We start from the raw sequence: 25,640 nt of genomic DNA, 5'->3' as shown, positions 1-25,640 counted from the left end.
TCCTGGGATGCTGGGAGAATCTTCCATTCACACCAACTTCATTTCCCCCCTTGCTTTCCACAAACAAAAGCCCTATGGGTATAAACCAGGAAGGGACTGCAGTGCACTTTGGGCAAGGCCCCATCAAGACAAAGGGAGGGGGTGAAAGCTGTGGGACTAAAGGTACTTGGCCTGCAGCCTCTCCATCGTCAGCTGCAGCCACGCTAGAAGCACAGAGGTGGAAGGGAAGGCAGTGTCTTCTTCAGGATCAGTTAGTGCTAGAGAGAAGGTAGCTCGTTAGCACACAACCTTCTCTTGAAATAAGCTCAAAAGATTTGTCTGGGTTTTGTTGGTTTGTTTTGGGAACTTTTGTTTCTAAGCTGTATGAGTTAGTTTCTACGCATCCCTGCTTCTGTCTTTAGAGCGGATCTCATTTAGCACACAGCCAGACTGCTGCTGCTGTGGGACCTATGGGACTTGCTTTGCATTTTCCTCTGTAGGTTTTAAAAGAATTCTAACTTGCATATTATTGATTTGTCTTGTATATTAGGTGGTCCAAGAGCAAGAGGTGCTGAGGAGGATGGATATCCTCTCAAACATGCCTTAAGGGAATCTTGCAAGCAAAAGGGAAATAAGACTTGTTCAGTTGTGTTTGTTTTCATCATAGGTGGCCCTCATAGCTAAACAGGGACAGCTTTTATGTTTGGTTTGTATACACTTCAAAACCATGGATGCCTCATGCCTCTATTGCTGAACCCCTCCCACAAAGTGACAAGGGAATTCTTCTGTGTTTCACTGCAAAAAAATGAAGCTATGTTAAACTGCTAGAGGGTGAGTCTGAAAGAATCTAGAAGAGGTGAACCTACAATAAGAATGAAAGAACTTGCATGCAAAACTTGCTGAGGATTTAGTTACTAATGCTGCTTGTCATGGATTTATGTCATCTTGCTCATTCTGCAATATTAAGCGTGGAAAATAGGTGGTAACAATATGGCTGTAGAAGAATTGGAGAAACTGGTGCAATCATGGTTTGTGTTCACAGTATCCTCAGCTTATACTGACGTTAAGCAGGTATATGTGATGTCTTCTCTCAGTTTGTATGGATTAGTGAGTTCCCTTCTCAGTGACTGGTGTGGCCCTTAGGGCTTGTCTGTCGAGGAAATGAGTTTCCAGTATGCTTGGATTTACAGCTGTCAGTGTGGGCACTCTGAGTTGTATTTGACATTCATCTGTTATCTTGAAGTGAGTAAGCTGTTAAACGTCCAGATTTGTGGATAATAAAGATTATCGTGACTGTCTTTTTGACAAAGATCTCATTGACAGTGAGGAACTCTAGAAGGATCTAACAAACTGGAGTGAAAGAACGTGGTAGAGGAGGATAAATGTGCAATAATTCATCTAGGGAAAATAGTGCAAACCATGTCTCCTCAATACTTACAGCCAGATCAGAAGAGACACCTTGGCATCACTGATGGCAGGTCTCTGAAATCACTGGCTTAATATACAGTGACAGCCAACAAGCCAACAGGAGAAGAGGCACCATGAGGAAGGGTACTGAGGAGTAGACAAAGGATGTCCCTTTGCTGCTATATACAACTTTGATGCACCCACACTGTGAGGACTTTGGATCTCCACATCTCAAGAAGAATGTTATGGGGTTTGAAAAAAGAGAGGAAAGCAATGAGGAACCAAATTTATAAAATCATGAAGGCAGTGGAAAAATTGAATGCAGAGCTCTTATTCATGAAAACCCACAATATGTGAACAGCAGAGTATTCCTTGAAACTTGTAGGACACCAATTTAGAACAAATTCTTAACAGTGGAGTGTTGTTTTTTTTTAAACAGTGAGTAGTGACAGTCAGGAATTTGTTTCCATTAGAGTGAGGATGTCTGTGGTCTGCTTCTGTTAGACAAAAATAAAACAGCACAAAACAAACCCACAAGGAGACAAAGAAGTACAAAACCCCACAAAGAGACAAAGGAGTACAAAAGCAGTAAAAAAAGAAAGCTTTCAGTCCCCTCTAGTCAGCTAATTAGAAGCTGTGGGACATGGCTACGTTCCACCTTTCAGGGTAGAGCATGTTGTGCAGTCAAACAGCAGTTTTGCATAATGAAGCTAATCTGTACTAGTAAATCAAACAGTGCTTGGTGATTCCCTAAGCACTGAAAATTGACCCTCTATACTGTCAAACTGTTAGCATGGCTCCTGGCACATCTTTAGCACGGTCCAACTAGCAGCTTCCAAGCTTCCACTTTTGGAAGTTATGAGGAACCAGGGACGGTTTTCAATGGGCATTTTGGATGCAGCCACCCTGGAGTGGGTGGTAGGAGAGTCTAACAGTGTGGATATGACCAGATAGCTCCACTTGGCCTCAAGGTGACTCAAAGAACAAGTACTGGCACTCTGCAACTAACTGGAATAAATATTACCAGAGTATTGAAGATCTATGGCTCAAATATTACTGCTGACAATGGGCTATGGGTATTATGGACTTAAGAAGAAGTCTCATAGTGGATCTGTACCCAAAGGTACTTACTCCACTGGAGCTGCCATACAATGTGTGTAGCAAGTCAGGGTACAGAGGCTGAATGAATCAGCTGTTCATTTCAGGTAATGGCATTTATTTTTGAACTCTACCCTTGGTTTTAGTTTTGAAGGACTTGGGAACAAATGCTGTTTCTGGCCAAAGCCATGACTGCCAATTGTGTAACCTCAGCCATGCATATTACTTGCATAGCTAATTTTTGCATCGACACCTTGCCAAGCCAACTGTCCCATTTTTCTTGTATATTTACGCAAGAGAGTAGTTTTTCACAGCCCTGGTTCAGTGAGCTTGTAGAGTAATCAGTTACCAGGCTCATGGATTTTCATTGCACCTGTGCTTCTGGGAAGTGCCCAAAGATTTCTGTGTGGAGTTCTGTACAGTCGTCTCCAATTCTTTCTGTAGCCATGAATGAACAGCTGCTTCCAAGTCTGTGTGACTTACGAAGCATGACTACACCATTTGTGTGGAATGACAATTTTAGTGGGGAAACCACTTTGATGGGTCAGCAGGGGGAAGGCAAAATTTGAATAAAGCCATAAAAGCCTGTCTGAGACAGAGGTGCTGTAAGAAATTCTGGAAGTGTTTCAACCAAGGAAATAAAAAGATTTTGAGGTTTGAATTTGTCTCCTGACAGTAGTTTGCAAAATGAATGCACATCCAATAATCAAGGAACCATTCAATGTGAAATATGGCATACAGGAGATGGGTGCTGACGTCCTCTGTTTATCTCCCCTATAATGACTTATATGAATCAGTTAACAGAGATTATATTGTGCTGGGTGGAACCTATCACAGTTTTCAGATGTCAGGCTAAATCTCAGCCTACCAGTGGGACTAGAGTACCATGTGTACATGAGAAGATGACGAGCAGTTAATCAGAGCAGAGCTTTCACTTTCAAGTAGCTTTGAAAAATTGTATATGTTCACTTTTTTTAAACACTTTAACACAAGAAATGTCATGAAGGATTTTAGTCTTGGAACTATTCCACACTTACAGCCTGGTTTCCAGTCACTGCCAAGGGGCAGCATCAAATGCTGCAGAGTGATACCAACCTATTTTTCTCCTTCCAGTAGTCAGATGTGGAGTAATCTCTACCAATGTCCAACAAACACCAATAAGCTTAAGACCCGAAGAAAGGTAATTTCTTCCCAAAATGTTCAGCATCACCACTCAGGAATGATTTAAGACAGTCTTATTGTGAAAATCATAGAATCATAGGATCATAGAATGGTTTGGGTTGGAAAGGACGTTACAGATCAGCTAGTTCCAACCCCTGCCATGGGCAGGGACACCCTCCACTAGACCAGGGTGCCCAAAGCCCCATCCAACCTGGCCTTGAACACTGCCAGTGATCCAGGGGCAGCCACAGCTTCGCTGGGCAACCTGTGCCAGCGCCTCACCACCCTCACAGGGAAGAATGTCTTCCTAATATCTAATCGAAACCCGCCCTCTTTTAGTTTAAACCCATTACCCCTTGTCCTGTCACTACACTCCCTGATAAACAGTCCCTCCCCATATTTCCTGTGGGCCCCCTTTAGGTACTGGAAGGCCGCGACTAGGTCTCCCCAGAGCCTTCTCTTCTCCAGTCTGAACAATCTCTCAGCCTGTCCTCATAGGAGAGGTGCTCCAGCCCTCTGATCAACTTCATGGCCTCCTCTGGACTCACTCCAGCAGCTCAATCACCAGGGCTTTTTTGATTGGTACTAAATTCTCGTTCTCATGAAATATTCTTACCTCCAGATGCCACCATGATATTTATTTCTGGAAAGCAGCTCTGCAGAAAGGGACCTGTGGTCCTGGTGGACACTGGATTGACCATGAACCAGTAGTGTTCCCTTGCAGCAAAGAAGGCTAAGGGTATCCTGGGCTGCATTAGGCAAAGTATTGCCAGCAAGTTTGCTTTGCATTAGGCAAAGTATTGCCTGGGTTCCTCAGTACAAGGAAGACATGGACATAATGGAGAGTTCAATGAAGAGCCACGAAGAGGATGAAGGGACTGGATCATCTCTCCTATGAGGAGAAGTTGAGAGAGCTGGCACTGTTTGGCCTGGAGAAGAAAAGGCTCAGGGGAATCTCATCAGTATATAGAAATAGCTGAAGGGAGGGTGAAAAGAAGATGGAGCGAGGCTCTTTTTCAGTGGTGCCGTGACAGGGTGAGAGGCAATGAGCACACACTGAAATACGGAAGGTACTGTCTGAACATCGGGAAATACTTTTTTACTGTGAGGGTGACTGAGCACTGGCACAGGCTGCACAGAGAGGTTGTGGAGTCTCCCTCCTTGGAGATATTCAGAACCCATCTGGACATGGTCCTGGGCAACTGTCTCTAGATGTCCCTGAGCAGGAAGGTCGGACCAGAGACCTCCAGAGGTCCCTTCCAACCTCAACCAGTCTGTGACTCTGTGGCCTTACAGGTAATGTTGCAATCAGTTCTAACAGTGTAGGCAGGGATGTACAAGGGTTTGTACCTGAGCTAGAGCATGTTACCGGCACACCTGAACTGACATCTTTCAACTGCAGTATGAACAGATATGACTGTAATGTGGGATCTACAGCCCTCCCACTCACTAGGTTCAATAACAACATCCTTCTGCTATTGTGTTGCCTTTGTCACTGCCCCATTAGTGGTAGTTACTAGACCTACAAAACGTTTTACTCTGACCATTAAGAACTGTAGAATTCCTGAAACTGTATTAGTTTATTTGTTTTCTGTAACAGACTAAACACAGTGCTGAGTTTTCCCAGTCATCATGGCCATTATATCAGTAATATTATTGCTTAAAAATATGAATATAGAAATGATTTCTGAAATCTTTCTATGTCTTGGGCATGCTGCTCCCATGGAGAAGTGTAGTAATGCACATATACATCCATATTTTCTGACAGTCCAGCTGTACTCTCCTGATTTAAAGTTGTTCTGTCTAGTATGAGAAATGACATCATTGTGAGTGCAGCAATATATATTTCTGTGAATTTATGATGGTGGCACTGCTGTCAAGTCCTGAATAAGCTTGGAAGGTACCTAAACACATGAAATCAATTCCATATAGAAGCAGTTAGGTCTTTTACATAATTAACCTATGCAATTTCACAACAAGCTTTCAGGTCAGCCCCTCCTACTGATCTAATTCAATAGATCTCAGGATCAGCAGAGCTGGACTATGTCCTGGTTATCCCTGTGGGAGCCTGACAAGTTGAATTACGCTAGATGCTGCAGACTGATCCTTCTGCAACAGAAGTATTTGCACTGAAAGATTCTCTGCTGATGGAAAGCAGATTGGATCCATCCAGGCTGAAATTTTGGGTTAGGACACAGGCATGTGTTTCCAAGCAGTTGTGTTGCTGCATCTTAATTAGTTACTGCTCCCCATTACAGCATAAAACGCATTGATGTTATCTACCATAATACCAATAAGTTTTTCCTCATAACTGCACCAGACAGAGTGTTGGGTTTTATACTAACTGAAACACACTTTACGGTGAATTTTTACTGTTCCGTGAAGGTAAAAGTAAAAAGTACAAAAAAGCTGTACATCTGTCTGACTGGTCTGACCTGCTAGAATTCAACTGGATGTTCTTCTGAAATATTTACTAGATTTTCTTTAGACGATTTTGAAAAAAAAAAAAAAAATTAGGATAGCATAGAAATAGGAGGTCCTAAGGTCATCTTACTAGTATAAGTATCTTCCCCATTTCAGTATGTACAGCAATGAAAGCATCTTTTCTTAACTTCTTGGTCTGTCTGGGTGAAGTTTCATCACTGCTTCATGATGGGAAAGTGTAGGACTTGTAACAGTGAGACACTGCGGAGACTGTATATATATATAGTCTCAAAAAAGTAATCAGAGGAATTAATGGTGGAAAAAATGTCCATAAAATAGCTATTAAATGTGTTTAGCAGTAACATTTAGCTCTGAAAACCCCTAAACTGCAGCTTGCTAGAAACTTCAGGGCCGTAAGAGGTGGTTTACTCTATACTTGCTTTCTGATCCCTCGTTCTGAGACTAGTGCTACAAGCTTTGAATAGAGACTAAGCTAAGCCGGAGTTTGGTTTGACGTGGTACAGCCATGCTTAGGAGTCTTTGCTTGTGATTTACGCACACCTCCGATCTTGCTTGCTCTGTCTGTGTACTATTGCTGTGGTTCCTGGGACTAAGGCTAATTTCAATGTCCTCCACGTCAAACAGAAGCTATGCTTCAAAGGGAGAGGTTGAGTGAGGGTGTCTCAGTAAGGCAATTGCATAAGAAATGACAGCAGAGAAGAAAATTAAAAATAACTACGACTATTTTAAGGATGCGTATACCACAGATTATGATGCTATTGTGATGGGCAAATAAAAATGAGAGGAGCAGGGGATAGGGGATGATATAAGCAGCAGTGTTTTTGTCTTTAAAAAGACATAATGTGTTGTATCTGAAGGTCAAATGCAGGATATTGTTATTAAGTATTAAGGATAAATTTGTTTTGAAGAAACACCAGATGCTTACTAAGTATAAGTGGAGGGAATGTACAAAAGATGAAGAGAACATTACTAGCAATGACAATAAAGGAACAGAAGTAGGATATAAGAATACAAATAAAACCCCACTTTTTGCACAGCATATGGCATTTTACAAATGCAGAATCAACCTATCTGTGAGTGAACTGTTAGCAAAAGATGCTTTGCACTAACATCCTACAGAGTTAAATTAATGAAGCTACTATTAGAAACAGTATTAGAGAAATGCTAGATTTTCAATGAGCATTTAAGCTTAGAAGATTTTCTTTCTCCAAGTTGTATTCTCTTTGAAATGTGAATGTCCTCCTAGTTTAAGGCACATTATAAACAAAAGACATTATTTTTCTGGCTGTGTGTTATAAATGTAAAGTGCCATCCTTAGCACTGCCACATAATTCACTTTTCTACTACCTTTTACAGAAAACATGGTCAAGTAGCAATACTGAATGCAAAACAGCATCTCCACTTGAAGTGAGATACGTTCTTCTCAGGCTATTAACAGAGAAACACCCCTGCCCTTTTGAAAGGCTGTAGCCAAGAAGACCTTTAGCTGAATATGCTGCTTCTTTCATAATAATGCCTGAATTGTAGCTAAAGTGTTGCCCATTTATTTCCTCTTTTATTGTCTTGCTGGTAGGTGTTAATGCACTGGTTGATATTTTTTTTTCACCTTGACTAGTACTAAAAAATGCATAAACTGGAAAGCTTTTCCTAACTGAAAGCTAAAGTGGACTTTCAGGTATCTTTGACTAGCACTGCATTAATGTTGTGGTATCCAGCAATAACACGATACGTATTTAGGTTTCGGTTCAGCAGTATTGATGTGACACTTTCTCCTGCTCTGGATGGTCTCATGTGGCCAAAGTGATATAGGGGGTCACAGAGAATCCATTCAGACAGTAAATGTATTTAAGCACTTGCTAACTTCAGTTCTGCTTTCAAGTCAACTGCACTGGTAACTAAAAGACTGATATCCATCTGCTTGCTGATGATCCAAAAGCACAGGAGTAGCTAACCCCCTGTGTTTCTCTCCCATCCTTAGGTAGTCATTTGACTGCTCTGAGCTTCCATTTTCTTATCTTTGTCAAGCTCCTACAAGCATTTTTCAGTCTCTGAAGTCTTTTGAAGTCCTTGAATTCTCTGACAGCAAGTGCTAGCATATGGTAGCATGCTCTTGATTCCTGAGGAATGGAAAAGTCTGCATAGAGAAGAGAGAAGAGCTGAGAGGAGAGGAGTTATAGGAGGGATAAAAAGGAACCTCTTCAAAATCAGTTTATCTGAAAAGAATAGAATAGATTAGATTTCAATTGGAATGACCTACAATGATCATCTAGTTCATCTGCCTGACCACTTCAGGGCTGACCAAAAGTTAAAGCTTGTTGTTAAGGGCATTGTCCAAATGCCGCTGAAACACTGACAGGCTTGGGGCATCCCCCTCCTCTCTAGGAAAGCTGTTCCAGTGTTTGACCACCCTCTTGGCAAAGAAATGCTTCCTCATGTCCAGTCTGAACCTCCTCTGGTGCAGCTTTGAACCATTCCCATGTGTCCTGTCACTGGATCCCAGGGAGAAAGCTCAGCACCTCCCTCTCCACTTCCCTCCTCAGGAAGCTGCAGAGAGCCCTGAGGTCACCCCTCAGCCTCCTTTCCTCCAAACCAGGCAAGCCCACAGTCCTCAGCCACTCCTCACAGGACATTTCTTCCAGCCCTTTCACCAGCTCTGTTGCCCTCCTCTGGATGCGTTCAAAGACCTTCACATCCTTCTTAAATTGTGAGGCCTGGAACAGCACACAGTACTCAAGGTGAGGCCGCACCAGCACTCAACACAGCAGGATAATCCCCTCTCTTGACCGGCTGGTTATGGTGTGTTTGATGCACCCCAGGATGGGGTTTGCCCTCTTGGCTGCCAGGGCACACTGCTGGCTCCTATTGAGCTGCTGTCAACCAACACCCCTAGATCCCTTTCTGCAGGGCTGCTCTCCAGCATGCTCTTCCCTACTGTATGGCAGCTTGCGCTCCCAACTTGCAAGCAGTTGTGTTCCCTAATGTTTGCTGCAGCCAGGACTGCCATAGCTGCACAGGGTCTTGCTTCAATGTAGACTGCAGAGTCCTTTGGAGGAGAAGCAGCCTGGAACCACAGGAGACAAACAAAATGTTCTGACTGTCAGCACTGGAGTATCAACACTTTGGAGAGATCAGAGAGTGTTTAGCGCTTCTGGAATTATGGCAGCTCTTCAGGAGGAAAAAAAACCTCCACCTTTTTCTTTGATACAAAGCATACAATCAAATTTTTAAGTTGTTTTTTAACCAGAGCTGTACTGAAAGTGGTTTGCTTTTCGGAATATATGGCTAAAAAAAAAAAAAAAAAAAGGCTAATTCTGTGGCCACCAGTCTTTGCTTCACGCTGCTTTTTTTCTCTCTCTCTGCCTGCTTGAGGTGAGCAAAATGGATTTCTGCATTGTGTTCTGAGCTCTTCATGTCTGTTGATGCAGCTCTTCACTGTGCATTTTATCGTAAAGAATATTACTAACATTTGCCACTCTTTATCTCCTGTTTCCTCTGTGGTGAGGACTATATGTGCAGTGTGTTATTTGGGTTTGGAAATTCCTTTCTTGTGGTGTCTGTTCTCATGTATGCTTTGGACAGCAGGTTGCACAAGCATACCTTAGCTTGGAACAGGATTAAATGATCCTAAATTCTTGCATTGTCCCTGAGAAATCTCCCCTGTGCAAAAGAGCTACCCATCTACTAGATATTACACTACCCTTGAGAAGTGGAACTGTCCACTGTGGATTTCAGTTCTGAGCAGAAGAACTCTGTTGCCTGTTTTCCTCAGGACAACTGAACAACTTGATGAAAAGAATAGAAGAGCTTCAGCAAAGGCAGCTCTCCATGTCAGCAAAAGGCTAATCTGTTTTTAGTTACTTCTAGGAAATTCACAAAAGGCAGGGCAATGTCTCCTGGCCTTTGCAGAACTCCCTGGCTGAGCTCACGTGTTGAATCTGACCTGCAGATACAACAATGTCAATTTGCCTGCTCAGTGAGCTATCAAGGGCTCCTTTGTTTGGAGGGCACTTCTGCAGAACAAGTCATATCTTTCCTGTTGCTTAACGAAGCAATGTTAGAGTATTTAAATGGACCCACTGGGAAGGAAACAATGTGAAAGCTGTTTGTCATTAAAACAAAATTCCTAGCTTTCATTTTAAACAAACAAAGACCAGAATAAATTGAGATAGCTAGTAAACAAACTGGATAGATCACACCTCCTTTCTTCTAGTTACCTGTTAATTCACTGCAGAACCAATGCAGAGGTTATGTATAATCCACCGTAATGGGGAATTGATTCCTGAATTTGAAGTGCTAGTATAATATTAATCACTAACCAAAATAAAAATATATTCCAAAGGGATGAAGATTGCTTACTGTTTTTAACCTCTTCCATGCATCTTCATTAAATCAAATTAATTTCTTCTTGCACAGGACTGATATGATGAAGGTTTTATTTTTATGAAGAAGAGATACACTGCTAGTGTTAACAATTTCTTCCTCAGGCAGGGGTGTGGGTAACAGAAGTGTAGGATCCAGAGTTACACTGGGGCCTGCAAGTCAGATCCAGTGGCCTCTAAAAATGGATAAAAGCAAAAACAAGCACCGGTGCCTGGCTGGACCAAACCTCTGGTTTAGTCCCAGCCTATGGCCATTACTGCCTAGGAGTCTTGCTGATCACAGCAGGCTGCTGACCCCAGCTCGTTGAGAATCACTGCTGTCCCCAGACCAAGAACACGTCCTTCATATAATGACAGTAGAGCACAGAGTAGATGGGAGCTGCACGGTGCTAGGAAAGAGCATTGTGAAGAAAAGAAGATTGATTCAACGGAAGTGTTGCATGGGAACCTGGTGATCTGGGTCAACATAGTTCCTCTGACTATAGTGGTATCTTCAGCAGCTCACAGTAGATAACAAGACCACAGAGTATAGACATAATTACGCTTTTGTTCAACAAATCCATCTTTACTGAGAAGTGCAATGCACCTTTCAGCCATCACTGTGGGGTGTTAAAAGAGGCATCCTACCTGCAAGGTGCACAGTAAGTCACCGTGGGCTCCTCTATAAACATGATGCATCTGTTACCCGCTGATATCTCTTTGTAACCACAGCTCTCACCCTGCTCCTTAGGCAAAGATCTATTGCTCTCTCTGCTTACCTGTTTGCAAAGCCCTGGGAAACAACACTCTTCCTCTTTGCAATGTGCTAATGGCTCACTAACTCTCAAATCACTGCAGTTCCTTAACAAAGAATGGCATGATCCAGCAATAAAGGAAAACAAGTTTATAGACAAAATGTAATTAGAACTGGCAAAGCTGCTCTTTGCTATTCAGGAACATACTTGACTATGTTTTCCTGTTGTTTACTTATAGTCCTTATTTGTTTGAAAGAGTGGATCTGAAAAAGGAAGAAGCGAAGTATTTTATGCAGCCAAAGAAAGGGGCCCTCATGAACACATAGAAACAAAAGGAACTGAAATAGCTGTTGAACTCTGTCTGGAGATCTGGATTGAGGTAAGATAACTTAACCCTTGGCTTCAACATTATTTTACTGAGGGATACTCACAAGATAGAGTCCCAGGTACACCCAAGCTTCTTGTTGATACTCTTCATATTGGCCAGGCATGGTGCTCCAGGGTGTGACACCCTGGTGTGTGCATGTCCCTAGGAGCTTTGTCTTGCAGCTGGGCAGTGATGTGGGTAGGTGTCTGCAAGGTGGGAGTGTGCTTTAACCTTCCAGCCATGGAGCCATGCTGTGGATAGCTCCTGAGCTGTGTGCTAAGCCTAGCAACTACCTGTGAGGTTGGGTGCAGACAGACTGGTGGATCCTGACAGTAATATACATTATTTGACTCTGGGGAACAGATCTAGACTGTGGGGAAAAGAGAGGACTGCAATGCAGTTTTAAATCACGCTCAGGTCCCTTCCACATTATGCAATGTTTGCCCTGGTAATTTTGAGATCCATGTTTTCCTTTCCACCACAGCTACCACTTTTTTTTTTTTCCTGCCTTATCCTCAGTGACTGATTTTCTCCATTCTGGTTCAAGAGTAACAGTAAAATTCCTTTTCACTGGTTTGCCCATTTATCTCTTCTTCCTCTGGCTTCTTTGCTACATTTCTGCATCTATCATTCACAGATTTAAATTATCTGCCGGCTGTGAAGGATGCTACACAGGTTAAGGCCTGACTTTGTCTTAGATAATTTGGTTTTCTGGCTTTTAGTTCATCAAATTTTTTGGCTAATTATTATGTAGTTTTTTCCTGCCTCCCTCCTCGCCTCTCTCCTTTCGTCTCTGTCTGCCTCCTTCCTATAATCCCTGTCTTCCTGGGATGAAGGTTATTTTAGTCTGAATGCCAGCTGAAATTCATTCCTTTTGCCTACCACTCCAACGCTGATCCCTATGCATCTGCTATCTTATGTGCTTTTTCAATCTCTCGTTCATATTCTGTTGGTTTCTAAAACTGGGAACACTTTTCATTTGCAAATGGCTTCAGTTCTCTCTGTCTTTATTTGAATCACCAGCTTGCCTTCTATAATTTACCACAACTTTCTGATGGAGATATGGCTACAGAGCACTTCCACTGACTCACCAGATGAAACTTCTGAATTTTAAACTCTTTGAGGAAAACAGGGCAATTGTGTCCTAATTCTGCAAAGTGCCATATTTAGTGCACCACACAAGTTGGAGAAAAATACTCTTGGAAAATGAGAGAGGAGATATCGGTGGAAATAGCAGAGTGGATGTTTAAGACCACCTGGGAAATCAGTAACTGCTTAGCTTGTCTTCAGTAGGTTAGAATGAGTAGCGGGGAACTGTAAAAATAAGTATTTTGGGGAAATGAACCTGCTGAGCAATAAGCACCATGAGTTTGAGACATTAATCATGTCAGACAAAAACTGTGGCCTCTTTTGATATTACAGGGTGGGTGAAACACATATGGTGGATGTAATCCATCTTTTTTTTGAGTAAAGTATTTGATACATTGCAATCTAAATCTAAACCTCAGGACTCTATGGAAATATGGTGATGTGATTAACATTGGCTGACAATCACACATTGCCAGCAGACCAACTTGATAGTGGAAGTAAGGGTGTAGGTGCTGAATATTTGAGCAATACCTTTCAGTAAAATTACTAGATGTGGAAAAGTTTGGATCACAACCAGAAGTGATCTCAGACAAAGTCCCAGAAGTAAATATGGGATCTGGATTTTTCAGGTTATTCCTTCTCGGAATTCCACATTGATTAACATGGCAAATGATACCATGATGGGAAGGGGTGTAGAAGGCAAAGAAAGAAAGAAAATCAAAATAGCTGTTAGGTACCGTGGTGAGAGTAGAAAGGAGGAACACTTAACTGGTATGAAATTTTAAAATAAAAAGAAGCCGTGTGATATACATGAGTGCACTGGAAAGATGACTATTGAATTTCCAAAGAATCTGTAGAAAATATTGAATTGCAGAAGTTATTTGAAATAGTGACCTGTTAAACAAAATTAAGTGCTCTATAATCAAGAGAAGATTGCTGCAGAGCAGGAAGTGACCTACTTATAGCTTTGTTTCTGAAAGTCAGAGGTCCTTCAGCTCATTAATATTGCAGCATTAAATAATGTTCATACTGCAACATTTAATGCTCTTCTATGTCTGAGGTTGGTTTTAGAGCTTGTTAGTTTGCAAGTACTCTTTGGGGAAAAAAAAAAACAACATGAAAATGGTACAAACCAAGTTGTTTAGAAGTCAGTAGTTTAACTTAATAAAAGTGCTTTATACTTTGATTAAACAACTGAGAATTTTTTTACAAGTCTAATTTGGGTGGGATTCCTCTTATCCTGATACACCTGAATTTGGCCCCTGAAGTCTGAACTAGATCCTCAGATCTTGTTACAGTCCATGCAGAGGAATAGATATAATCTGTGACATCTGCCATGAATTACTCAGTTCACCCCAGGTAGGTATCCGAAATGAATTGCCCTCTGGAGCTGCCTAACTCACCTCGTTTTCTCCACTGAAAACAGAGCTAGCCCAAACAACTAAACTTAGATATGGAATATTGTTTTATATTTACAGGATACATCCAGTAAGACTGTAGTTTTCAGAGTTTTCAGAACGGGAATATTCTTTTCTTTTACAGCAATTTAAGCCTCACTTTCTCACTATAGGAGCCACTATCACTGCATTGCGAGTATCTATAAGGTGTGATTATAGTACAGCCTATTTCAGTCCACAAAATATTTTGCATCTCAAATGGTTTGTCCCTTATCAACTTGTCCTCTCCAGATCTTGTGTCTGATCTGTGTACCTCTGTGCCGATTGTCCCCCAAACACCTTGAACAGCCAGTCTGGGGCATTCGTTGATGCAGAAATCACCGAGTATTTATCTCGTTATTCATAGCACAATCTCACAGCTTCCTTGTCCTAACTGGACAGCCTGGGTTCTGCTGGGACGAGGAGCACTCCTACCTGGGTTTTGCAAGCATGCAAGACTGCACAGGCAAGGACAAAGGAGATGGGAAAGGAGTGACTTCTGCCTCTGCATGCAAAGAGTGTGTCCCTGCCTGCCCGGCTGCTTGCACACACCCTGTCTCCATTGCTTCACAGTAAATGCAATGCTTTTCATGTGGCTTTGTCAGAAACAAACTTTTCAGGATGATAGTGAGACGGGAAAAAAAAAGAGAAGAAAAGAGAAGAAAAGAGAAAAGAGAAGGGAGAAAAATGGACTTGAAGGAATGATCATACCCTGCAATCCTTATTAGTCCCGTCCAATAATCTGAGAAATGCTGCACTGTGATCATCAGACAGAAATCCTTATCCCAATCAAATCACTCCATCCAAGGTCCTACAATTATTTGTTTATGTGTCTGTTGTTCTGATCAGCTTTGAATATCATAGTTTTGTGAAGATAAGTATTGTTGGGATCCTTCATAAAACACAGCCCCTGTCTCTCCTCCTGACTTAAAGATTTCACACTTTGCATAGGTGACTGAAGAGATCTTTGACGGGAAGAGAAAAGCTCTTACATCTGCCATCTGGACTCTTACAATCTCACTTGGGATCATACCTACTGACCTGCCATCATCTTCATTGCCAACGCTGTTTTCTGAGCAATGTGATGCTCACTCAATTTCAGCAAAAAAGCTCTTAGCAGAACTCATGGAAAAGCTAAATCAATGACATCATTTTTAGATGTGAATACAGCTCAGTCTTTGTCCTGTTGAATGAAGTACACTGAAGAACAGTCAAATCAATTTAGGACACACCAGGAATGTATTTCTCAAAACCTGTTTCCCAAGATTAGTGCTGGCTAAAAGTTTAAAGTTAGTATGACTTTCACCAGTTATCTCTGGTAACTCTCAGTTAAAATGGATTTAGATATAATAACTTCTGATCTTCATTAGGAAGATGAAAAGCAGGCTGCTTGACCTCAAATCTGTGGGATTAAATGCTGCCTTTTGGTGCCTCATCACTCTCTAAAGATGTAGTAACAGGACTGTGTTTTCTTTGAGGTATCAGAAACGTTAGAGTTTACCATCTTTATCGCAAATCATCACCTTCCCTTAGAACATCTGAAAGTCTTAGTGCTTCTTGTGATGAAATAAAAGTAACTGGTAGCATCCTGGACATTTTGCAGAAGCTTAGTGTGATGTTAAAAGTTTCAAGTCAAGATCTGCCACATGCATAATTTTTGACTATATATTGGGCTCTTAAGCCACCTATAGCATGAGTCCTAAAGGTGGCCTTCTTACACACTTAGATTTAGGTCTTTATTAAGCATGTGTCTACATGTGTGCTAGGTGTCTAATCTGCCATAACAGTAGAAATGGGATGCCTGAGGAGACAAATCTGTTTTTACACCTCCTACAGTGTCTAATTGCTTTCAGTTACAGCTGGATCAGGGAGCTGTTAATGACCTGTGAAACCATCAGAATAGAAGTTTAATTTGAAAAGGTAATGTCCAAGGGCTACTTGATGACCTAGTTGAACAACTGGATTTTAGGGGTGAGCTTAGGTATCATTTCTAATGAGCAGATTCTTCCCATATGTCAGCAGACTGCTGATCAGTGAGGCTTGCTTGTAAGCATTTTCAGCCATTTGATATACTTTAGGATATCTGAGACATCCACAGGACAGTGGTAGATATGACACAAGACATACATGAGAAATGTCTGGCTTTGTAAAGGTCTCTGGAGGCCGGGTGGGACACTCTAACACATCTGAAATGACTTGAGAAGTTATACATGGGCAGCTGATTCAATCTCCAGCAGATTTCCACTACCAATCAGCTATTCCTGTGTTGCTCCAGTTTCATTTTTCTGACGCTGGTGTGGAATCATAGAATCATAGAATTGTTTTGGTTGGAAAAGACCTTTAAGATCATCAAGTCCAACCGTTAACCTAGCACTGCCAAGTCCAACCACTAAACCATGTCCCTAAGCACCACATCTACACGCATTTTAAATACCTCCAGGGATGGTGACTCCACCACTTCCCGGGGCAGCCTGTTCCAATGACTGACAGCCCTTTCAGTGAAGAAATTTTTCCTAATATCCAATCTAAACCTCCCCTGGCACACCTTGAGGCCATTTCTTCTTGTCGTATCACTTGTTACTTGGGAGAAGAGACCAACCCCCACCTGGCTACAACCTCCTTTCAGGTAGTTGTAGAGAGTGATAAGGTCTCCCCTCAGCCTCCTTTTCTCCAGGCTAAACAACCCCAGTTCCCTCAGCTGATCCTCAAAGAGTATGGCTCTGAATCTCAGTCTTGTCTTTAAATTCCTAAACCTACACAGCCTACTACTCTCCTGGGTTACTTTTGCTCCATGAATCCCCAAGAAGTTCCTCCTGAATCATGCCACTTTGGCACACGTGCTGTGGGGAGACTCAATGGTGTGAAGCACAGGGCAGGTTCTGCTGATGGTGAATGAGAAGAGAGAATGCAGGTGGGAGAGCTGTATCCTCAGGGTGAGCCATGAAAAACGAAAAGTGGAGCAGAAAGGGTGAGAACAGAGAAATTCTGATTGCAATGGCACAGAATCTGTTGGACAAACAAGAATGGGAAGAAATTTAAAGAAATTGAAGAAATTTAAAGAAATTTAAGAAATTTCAAGAGCAGCCAAAGTAAGTGAGGTCTTTGTATTTGGCTTAATCCTCCACCCCCACCAAAATATGTCAGGGTAACAAGCGACGGAATTAGACAGTAGCAGTTCAAAGGTCAATAGGAAGGGAGAGAAACTTCAACCAAAACCACGTGAATGTTGTCAGAGACACATGAATGGTTAATATTTTTAAGGTATTATGGGTACTCAGATCAAGTGGGAGAACTATATACATGCATTCTTAGAGATGTAAAGTGGATATCAAATACTGTCTGCGCAAGTTGCTCTTACTCCTGGTGCATAACAAGGAAACCACTGTAAAAATGACCACCTAGAATTGAGAACCTCACTGCTTGTACGTACCTGCTTACAAAAAGAGGGTGGAAGACATGGTTTGCTTCACTTATTGGACCACTGAGAAGCTCTTGCATGTTCTGGGTTGGAAGGTGGTATAAAATCTTCCAGGGAAAAGGTTTAGATGTGCTGGATTTATGTACAAATGAAAGGTGGGAGGGAGGGAACTCATAACCAAGAAAAAGAAATGTGTTTTCCTATAGTGTGTAATTAAGACCAAAAATGCAATAAATTAAAAAAAAAATGGAACTGCCATTACATGGATAGTAAGAATACTTCTCAAATTTTTTTGAACATCTAGGAAGTGATTTCAAACCTCATGTTGCAGGATTAGTGATATATAATAATCACTAGATCAGAAGCATCTCATTTCAGTCTGCTAGAGGACTCTTTACTCATGTCCTTTTCAGCCCCTGGCAATGGCTGATGTCAGAGGTGGCATTTGGGATTAGGTGTGCCTTATCTTGATGCAGAATAACAGTTTCTGTTTTCTTAGGTCAGGTGGGAACCAAGGTCATTTTTGCATCCTTCTTCAAGGTTGTTTAGATACAGTGAATAATTCCTGCATGGTGAGAATGTTTTGACTGCAGATTAGGTACGTGGGGGAAATGGTAGATGCTCTGTCAAATAGGCAGTGGATGAGGACTGAATAAAACACCGTGGAAGGTGAGGAGCACTGAGAGCTGCATTCATGAGGAAGGGATTATTTGGCCAAGCAGATTCTTTCATTTCTCTTGTAAATTTTGCACATTCCCCTCACCTTGTCTTGTTCCTTAGCAATAAAAGAAAGAACATTTTCCCTATTTCACATGCAACCATCACAGTTATAGCAAAAAAGGATAGACTGATTAAATCTTTCTGAGGTGACTTTCTGACTGTGTGAGATACAACTTAATCAATTCACATTGTATCTGTGTTGTACCTATATTCCTTATAGTTTTAACATTTACTTTGCACTGAGATTTTTCACTGCATTCTACTGAATTAATTTTCTTTCCCTGGCTTGTACAGTAAAAATCATGAAAATTAATTAATTAGTGACAAGACAAGGGGCAATGGTTTTAAACTGAAAGAGGATAGGTTTAGATTGCACATAAGGAAGATATTTTTTACAGTAAGGGTAGTGAGACACTGGAAGAGGTTGCCCAGAGAAGTTGTGGATGAACCATCCTTGGAAGAGTTCCAGGTCAGGTTGGATGGGGCTTTGAACAACCTGCACTAGTGAAAGATGTCCCTGCCCGTGGCAGGTGGGTTGGACTAGATGATCTTTAAAGGTCCCTTCCAACCCAAACCATTCTATGATTCTATGAATATTAAAGTCCTGTGCTGTTATGTGGCACCAGATCTGCTTCAGTAGGACAGCACGATCGCTGTGCTTTCCTTTCTGCTGAGTCTGGTGTGGGTGGTAGCTGTGGCAATGGCAGTGATGAAGTCATCAATAATAACGATGTGGCAAACAACTGAAACTGCCACAGTGCTCACTTATAACAGCATGTCCTATAGAAAAAGGGCAAGCTTGTGTATATTGGAGCCAAAGGAACTTCTCCGTCTATTAACAATGGGTGTCTTAAGCAACAACTTCACAGGACCTTATAGAAGTATAAAATATTTCATTATCTGGCCCGTGTTTAAGAACACTTTTTGTGAGGTGCTCGGTATTTGCTGATCTCTGGCCCTGCTGAGTTGGGCTGCACAGTATGTTATTTCTAGGAGATCAGGAGAAAGGTTTACTGTGTTGCTTTCTTAAAATTGGCTGTTACAGGGTGGAAAAAGAGCAGGAATGTAGTCTAGCAGTTTGAAGGACTCAATTGTTATGAAAACTTTTTTGTAAATATATTTAAATTTGTAAGATGCTTTACAACAGGGGAAAATAGGGAGTAAATAGTTATTCTTCCTGTGCTGTAGGCCTTTGGGGAAAAATACTGTGCTCTAATGACCTACAACTCACAAACCTGAGTAGACTAAAGTTAATAAGGGAAAAAAAAATACATGAGGTTTTTCTTTTTGGTGGTGTTTGGCAGCAGAGAAAAAATGAGGTAAATATTTGTGTTCCATTGACAGGTTTAGTCAGAAGCCCAAGGGACAAGCTTTCAGATGGCACACGGTTGCAGAAGATAAAACCAGACACATGTTTTCTATGGAACACAAACTCATGTATAGACAATGAGAGGCATAGCCTCCTTTTGCCTATATCCCAAAAATCTGTTAGTGCAGAGGCATGTGAAGCAGTTTATAGATATCTTGTAAAGGACAAATGTAATGAGAACGGATAGTCCTATGGTTACATTTCTGGTTTGAAGGGTATTTCTGCAAGTGCTGCTTAATACTATCTTCAGATACTGTCAGTATCTTGTATCTATATGGGAAACTTTTTGGTTCTAAGAATGGCAGAGGGAGCAGGCAGGACTATATGACAGAGCCATGAAACTTGGTGCTTCGTGGAAGCGGGGACTACTTGAACTACAGTTCAGGAGCTTAGGCATTAATTATCCACTGCCTATAGAAACTAGGAAATGGTACATTTTTAGAAAAACCTCTCAGCCAACCATTTTAGGAAAGTCAAACAGATGACATTAAGGAGCCACAGAAGGTGGTGTGTGCCCCCCTGTTTGATTTTGCCTTAGGAGGAGCTCGTGCTGTTCACATCGTCCCTCGCAGGTGGCAGGTACCTCTCAGCTTTCCATTGCCACCTCTGCCTGGGGTACAGGGACTGAGGGGCTGAGAGGCTCTGGGTGGTCACAGGGCAAAGGCAGACAGGGCAGGGTTGGTCGCAGCTGGAGAAAAGCACCCCTTGTCTTCCACCGTGACTGATGAGGAACATTCACACCACCAGTTGTGTGTCTCTGAGGCACTTCAAGAATTTACTCCTTTCTCAACTGGGAGTAGCCCAAACAAAATAAATGGTGATTAACCAAATAAAACCATATGGATGGGCGTAGCACATTAGCAGACATGCCACTGAGGGGTGGGCATCAAGACCTCAGCTCCTTAAATCCAGGAGACATATCATAAGGATCTTAGGGCTTGAAGTCAGCTTTACTCTGGCCATCCTCTGTGTCCTTGGGCATTCAGTGCAGTTTTGCTGTAGAAATTCCTGTTCTGTACAATGAGAACTTTAACAAGCCTGTTACTATTTATGCTGTAACTTCTTTGAGGCAAGCATTGTCTCTTGCTGTATGAATATACTATACTTTGCATAATGGAGCTTAATCTAAGTTCCTTTAAGGTATCTCTGTTGAATAATAATGATTAATAAAATTGAGTAAACAGTATTTAGAAAAGATAAAATGAGTGCAGTGATTTACTTTTTTCTTCATAGGAAATGAAATGCAGAAATAATTGGAACCAAATAGCAGCACCTATTTAAAAGTGATGAAAGAAACCTTTTACATACTACAATATTAAACTTTAGATCTTCTTATCAAAAGCTCTTACTAAGGTTTGTATTTCAGCTGAATGAAGGAAATTATTCTCAATGTAAATTATTCTTGGGTTTTTTTCCTAAATGCATACCAATGTTCTGAATGCCCATTCTGCAAATGAATGCTCACCACAGAAATGTACATAGGCTTACTGATAAATATGTGCAACACAACCCTTATATCTATCTTCTCACAATCTGTCTTCTCACAGAGGGAAGGATGGATAGTGAGACAAGGTACAGGTAACTTGTTAGGAATAAGACAAGACGTGTGAGTCAGACCCTATGGATGTGTTTATATGACTGTATAGTCACTGTGAGGTAGGTTTCATTTCTGGTCCCTTGGCACCCTGAGCACCCAGTGGTACCTCCATGGTGTGATTCCACTTCTTTTGGGCAACTCACCTTTTTTAGGGTGCTGTCCTTCTCAATGGACAAGAAGCCTAGTAAATAAAGTAGATGAGATGCAATTTTTCAAAGTTGACGTTAAGGGAATTATTCTCTTTTCATATAACATAGACACAAGAATTAACCTTAGACTAAATAGTTCAGGTACTTCTGTGGTAGCACGGAGTTTGACATCTATTGATTCAGCTTGCTGGGCGCCCTTGCTGTTCATGTGCAGCTGTTACAGCAGCCATTCCATTATCTGTCCTTGATTAGGCTGCTTTAAAACTAAAATGTGCCTATGTAAGCTGCGATCACACAGCTTTCTGTAGTACGGTCATATCCATGGTGGATTTGTGAGAAAACCTTAGCAGCTCTGAAATGGTCCCTCCCAGCATGCTTTTCAACAGTAAGCACCGTTCTGCTTTTTTTTTTTGTTTGTTTGTTTACATAAGGTTGAAAGCTGAATTATCTGATACTTTCCTGTCATCTTTTGCAAAGCAAAAAATCCCTCCTAATATAATAAGAATAGGAGTTCCCTCCATTTGCATTCTGTATCCCTTATATATAAATTTTTACCTTTGTGTTCCCTTGCACAGCCAGCAAAAAAGTCAAGAACAGGAACAACTTCAGCAGTTCATTTGCAGGCTTGGCAACGTCATGGTTGAACACAGCCTGTAAAAATGGCAGAAGGTGTGCTGAACCATTCAAAGACACCTGCTGTCCTGACTGCTAAAAACAGCCCTACAGAGCCAAAGACTATTACGGTTCTTGAGTAGGAAAAATGCTCCTGACTTGGCCTCCTGCCGCCCAGCCACATCTGTTCTCTTCAAAACGCTGGAAGCAAGAGGAAAGTCGACGTGACACGGGAGGCACTGGAGTTCAGAAGATGGGATGGCAACATGTTAGTGAGATGACACCGTCACCTTCCTCTTGCTGTTTAGATCAGAAAATTTGTAGACGCAGGGACTGTTTCTAAAGGTGTGTTTGTATGGCGTTTAGGAAAATGAGGTCTTGTGACTGAACATAGCTCATCATGAAAATTAGGGATGACAACTATCTGGGATCTTTTTTGGGCAGCTGAATTTTGGTACTGGATCTAAAATATGAATCTGGGATAATAGATGCTAGAGAAAAGGACTTTGTGGGACGAGAGGGGAAAAGATAAGGAGCTTCATCAGAAAGAACGATGAAGGTCATTGAGGGGGCAAAGGGAAACTTCCCTTGCTCAGATGAGCTGGGGAGAGCCAAAAGGTGACCCTGAATTTGGGATTGATCCTGAAAAGTGCTGAAATCTATTCAACTCTCATTGCTTTCATCTCAGACATTCAGTAAGCCCAGAATTGGACAGGATCAGGCTTATAAAGTAGGTTGCAAAGTTAATCTCCTCTAAGTCTTGCATCTTTTATATTTGTGTTTCATGGAACTACAAAGCCCATGAATGAGGAGTTATGCTGGAAGGAAGGAGCTCCACCAAGAAAGAGATGGATTTGAAAGACAGCCCATCTGGGAGGGCTGGAAATTCCCACTTTAGCCAAGTGTAGCCAGCTGCAGGCAGCAAATGGTTCTTGAAACTGTTATCTGCAATGGTCTTTTAATGCACATTTTTTGTGCCTTCCTGGATGAATCATGAGCACATTTTGGTTAAAAATATAGCAAAGAATACTGTTGGTGCATTAACATTATAACTGTATGGAAGCAATAACAGCCTCATACTAGAGGTGTCTGAGCTGGATGTGATTATCCATAGTCCTTTATTTCGGGTACCCATTTATATCTGTGCAGATATCTGTGCAGAATGCAAGACGAATTGGAACCATAACACTTAACAGTAATCTCTGCAAACGGTTGCCACAAGTATGCTAAAGTGGAGAATTGTGACCCTCTTTTGTTTCTTATGATCCTGCAAGGGCACATCACATTTTCTTGGCTGTGATCTTCTGGGAATACTCACAGTGGCAGCATATCTAAAATGATGATGTATGGAAGGACCCTGTTCGAGGAGCTTCCTTTTGGGATAGCTAGTGTGGCAAAGGCAGGACAGAGATACTGAAATGAAAACCCACATTCCACCTAGGTATCAAGCAATGATTTATCCCTTGGCACACATTGCAATTGCAAGCATGCTGCCTTACAATACCTTTAGCTCTTTATGTGTTTCCACATATCTATTTTTAAGGCTGATTAACAAAACTAATAAGGCCACGGGGGAAATTGGATGATCTACTTTACAGGAAATTTTGTCACTTGGGGGAAAAAAGTCTATTCTGAAATGGGAAGAAAAAAATCAATATAAAACTCTCCCAAATTCTTCACTTCAAAATTAAAATTTTGTAAAAGGTAAATTTCAGGCCTTTACAACTGTATTCTTCTGATAACATTGAAATGTTTAATTCTGATTAAGTATCTGGATTATTTAATAAAATTATATAACAACTATTTGTTATGGATTATGGCATTTCAAAAACTTAAAAAGAAGTCATTTGGAAAAGGAAGTTCAGATACTCTCAAAACATATTATTACATCTATACTTTGTTTCAACAAAAAGGATCTTTTTTTGCTGCTGATGAAATACTATATTTGGAAGGAAAAAAAACTGCTGCAAAATATCTGCATGGCTCCAAAAATCATGTGTATTTTCAGGGTTTTCTTAGAATGGCTAAAGTTATGCACTTCTTCAGTGCTATTAATAATTGTAATAATAACTGTGCTTGTGATGGAGTGTTTGCAGACGGGAACACAAAGAGCCTTGGATCCGAATGCCTGTAAATAAGAGGAAATGAAGCTGGGTGAGGCTGAGGTCCAACTCTAGCTGCGATCCTCAAGGCAGGAGGAGGTTCCACTCATTCTGCTCTTCTGGCACCTGCTGAAGTTCACAGGCCATTTGTCTTAGGATGACTTGTGAGCAACACCACCATTTCCAGCCCACTGTCATTTGCAAGCCGCAGCATCAGGTATTTGCTTTCATCTACATATGCACATGAGTTTAAATGTTGCCTCTTTTAATTAGGTCAGTACTGTGAAATTCCCATTCAGGGTTTCATTCAGAAGGTTGGGCTCATAAAAATAATTATTTTCCTCCTGCTCCTTCTGTGATGTTTGGTTCAATCAGTGTTTTCCACTTTAGCTTTTGACTAGCAGCCTTTACTAATTTACTGTTCAAGATGCTTTCTCCATGCAGCTTCATTACCTGGGAAGGCAACTTTAGCTCTGTGATGAACAACTCGTAAGTTTTCAAGAACAAAGATCATAATTTACTTTCAACCTTAATTTCCAAAAAATGTATAATCAGGATGACATTTATAAACATTATGGCATAGAATATTTCTTCTTTGGCCTGTGACTGTAAATACTCATTTAAGGTAATATGAATATTGATATACTAATTAAAAATAGTCTATACCTCTCAATTATATGTTATCAATGAAACTGTAAGGAAAAATCAACCTTATTTTCCTCTGGATATGGTTCACTTTTTCCCTTGTCTGACAAGTCAAAAGATAAAAAAAAAATAGAAAGGTACATAAAAGGGAGGTATCCACATCATCTAACTGTAGTTCCCAAGGGCTGTCATGGACGGGTAGAGAAGTCTTAGTCTGTGATGATGGAGCAGGCAAATTCCTTGAGGTGGTCTTGCCATCTCTGCTACAGAAAAAATAGCAGTTGTGGATGAACTCCTGAATGCAGTTTACAGCATTACTTTGAATAATGCTTTGTTATGCCACGATCAAAAAAAAAAAAAAAAAATCACTTAATGGCTTGAATCATGTCCTGGGGAAAACAATATCAGGCCTGGATTTCAGGTTTTTTTCCTCAAGTTTCTAGACTTAGACTTCTTTAGGTGTTTTACTCAATGCTGTATGACTTTCTGAAATAAATTGCTAGCTCTCAGTAATATCAGTGCAAATCATGTCAAACAGAAGTTTTTAAAATAGCAAACTATCATGAATGGTAATCATCAATGAAGAGTCAGTCAAATGGGAATGTTTCTCATGAGGACGACCACTTTAACATTATAACTAATGATCTCCAAATACCTATAAAATTCTGGTAGACAAAAATTGAGGATGACTCAGACATTGTCAGGCAGTTGTAACTACTATGGTGACAGTCATATACATTACCCTAGATCACCTGCCTAAGTTGTGCCAATTTAGACATGCGTTTTAATACAGTGAGACAAGATTAAACTTCTTTGGAACAATAGAATGAAGCTGCGTGTACCTAGAATATAGGAGACTGCATCCAAGGATCAACTGCTTGAAATTAAACTCAGAAAAATTCAAATTAGAAATCAACACTATGTTTGTGAAAT

This window comes from Grus americana, chromosome 3 (genome assembly GCF_028858705.1).
Source record: "Grus americana isolate bGruAme1 chromosome 3, bGruAme1.mat, whole genome shotgun sequence".
Classification (NCBI taxonomy): Eukaryota; Metazoa; Chordata; class Aves; order Gruiformes; family Gruidae; genus Grus; species Grus americana.
Note: the sequence above shows the minus strand (reverse complement) of the source record.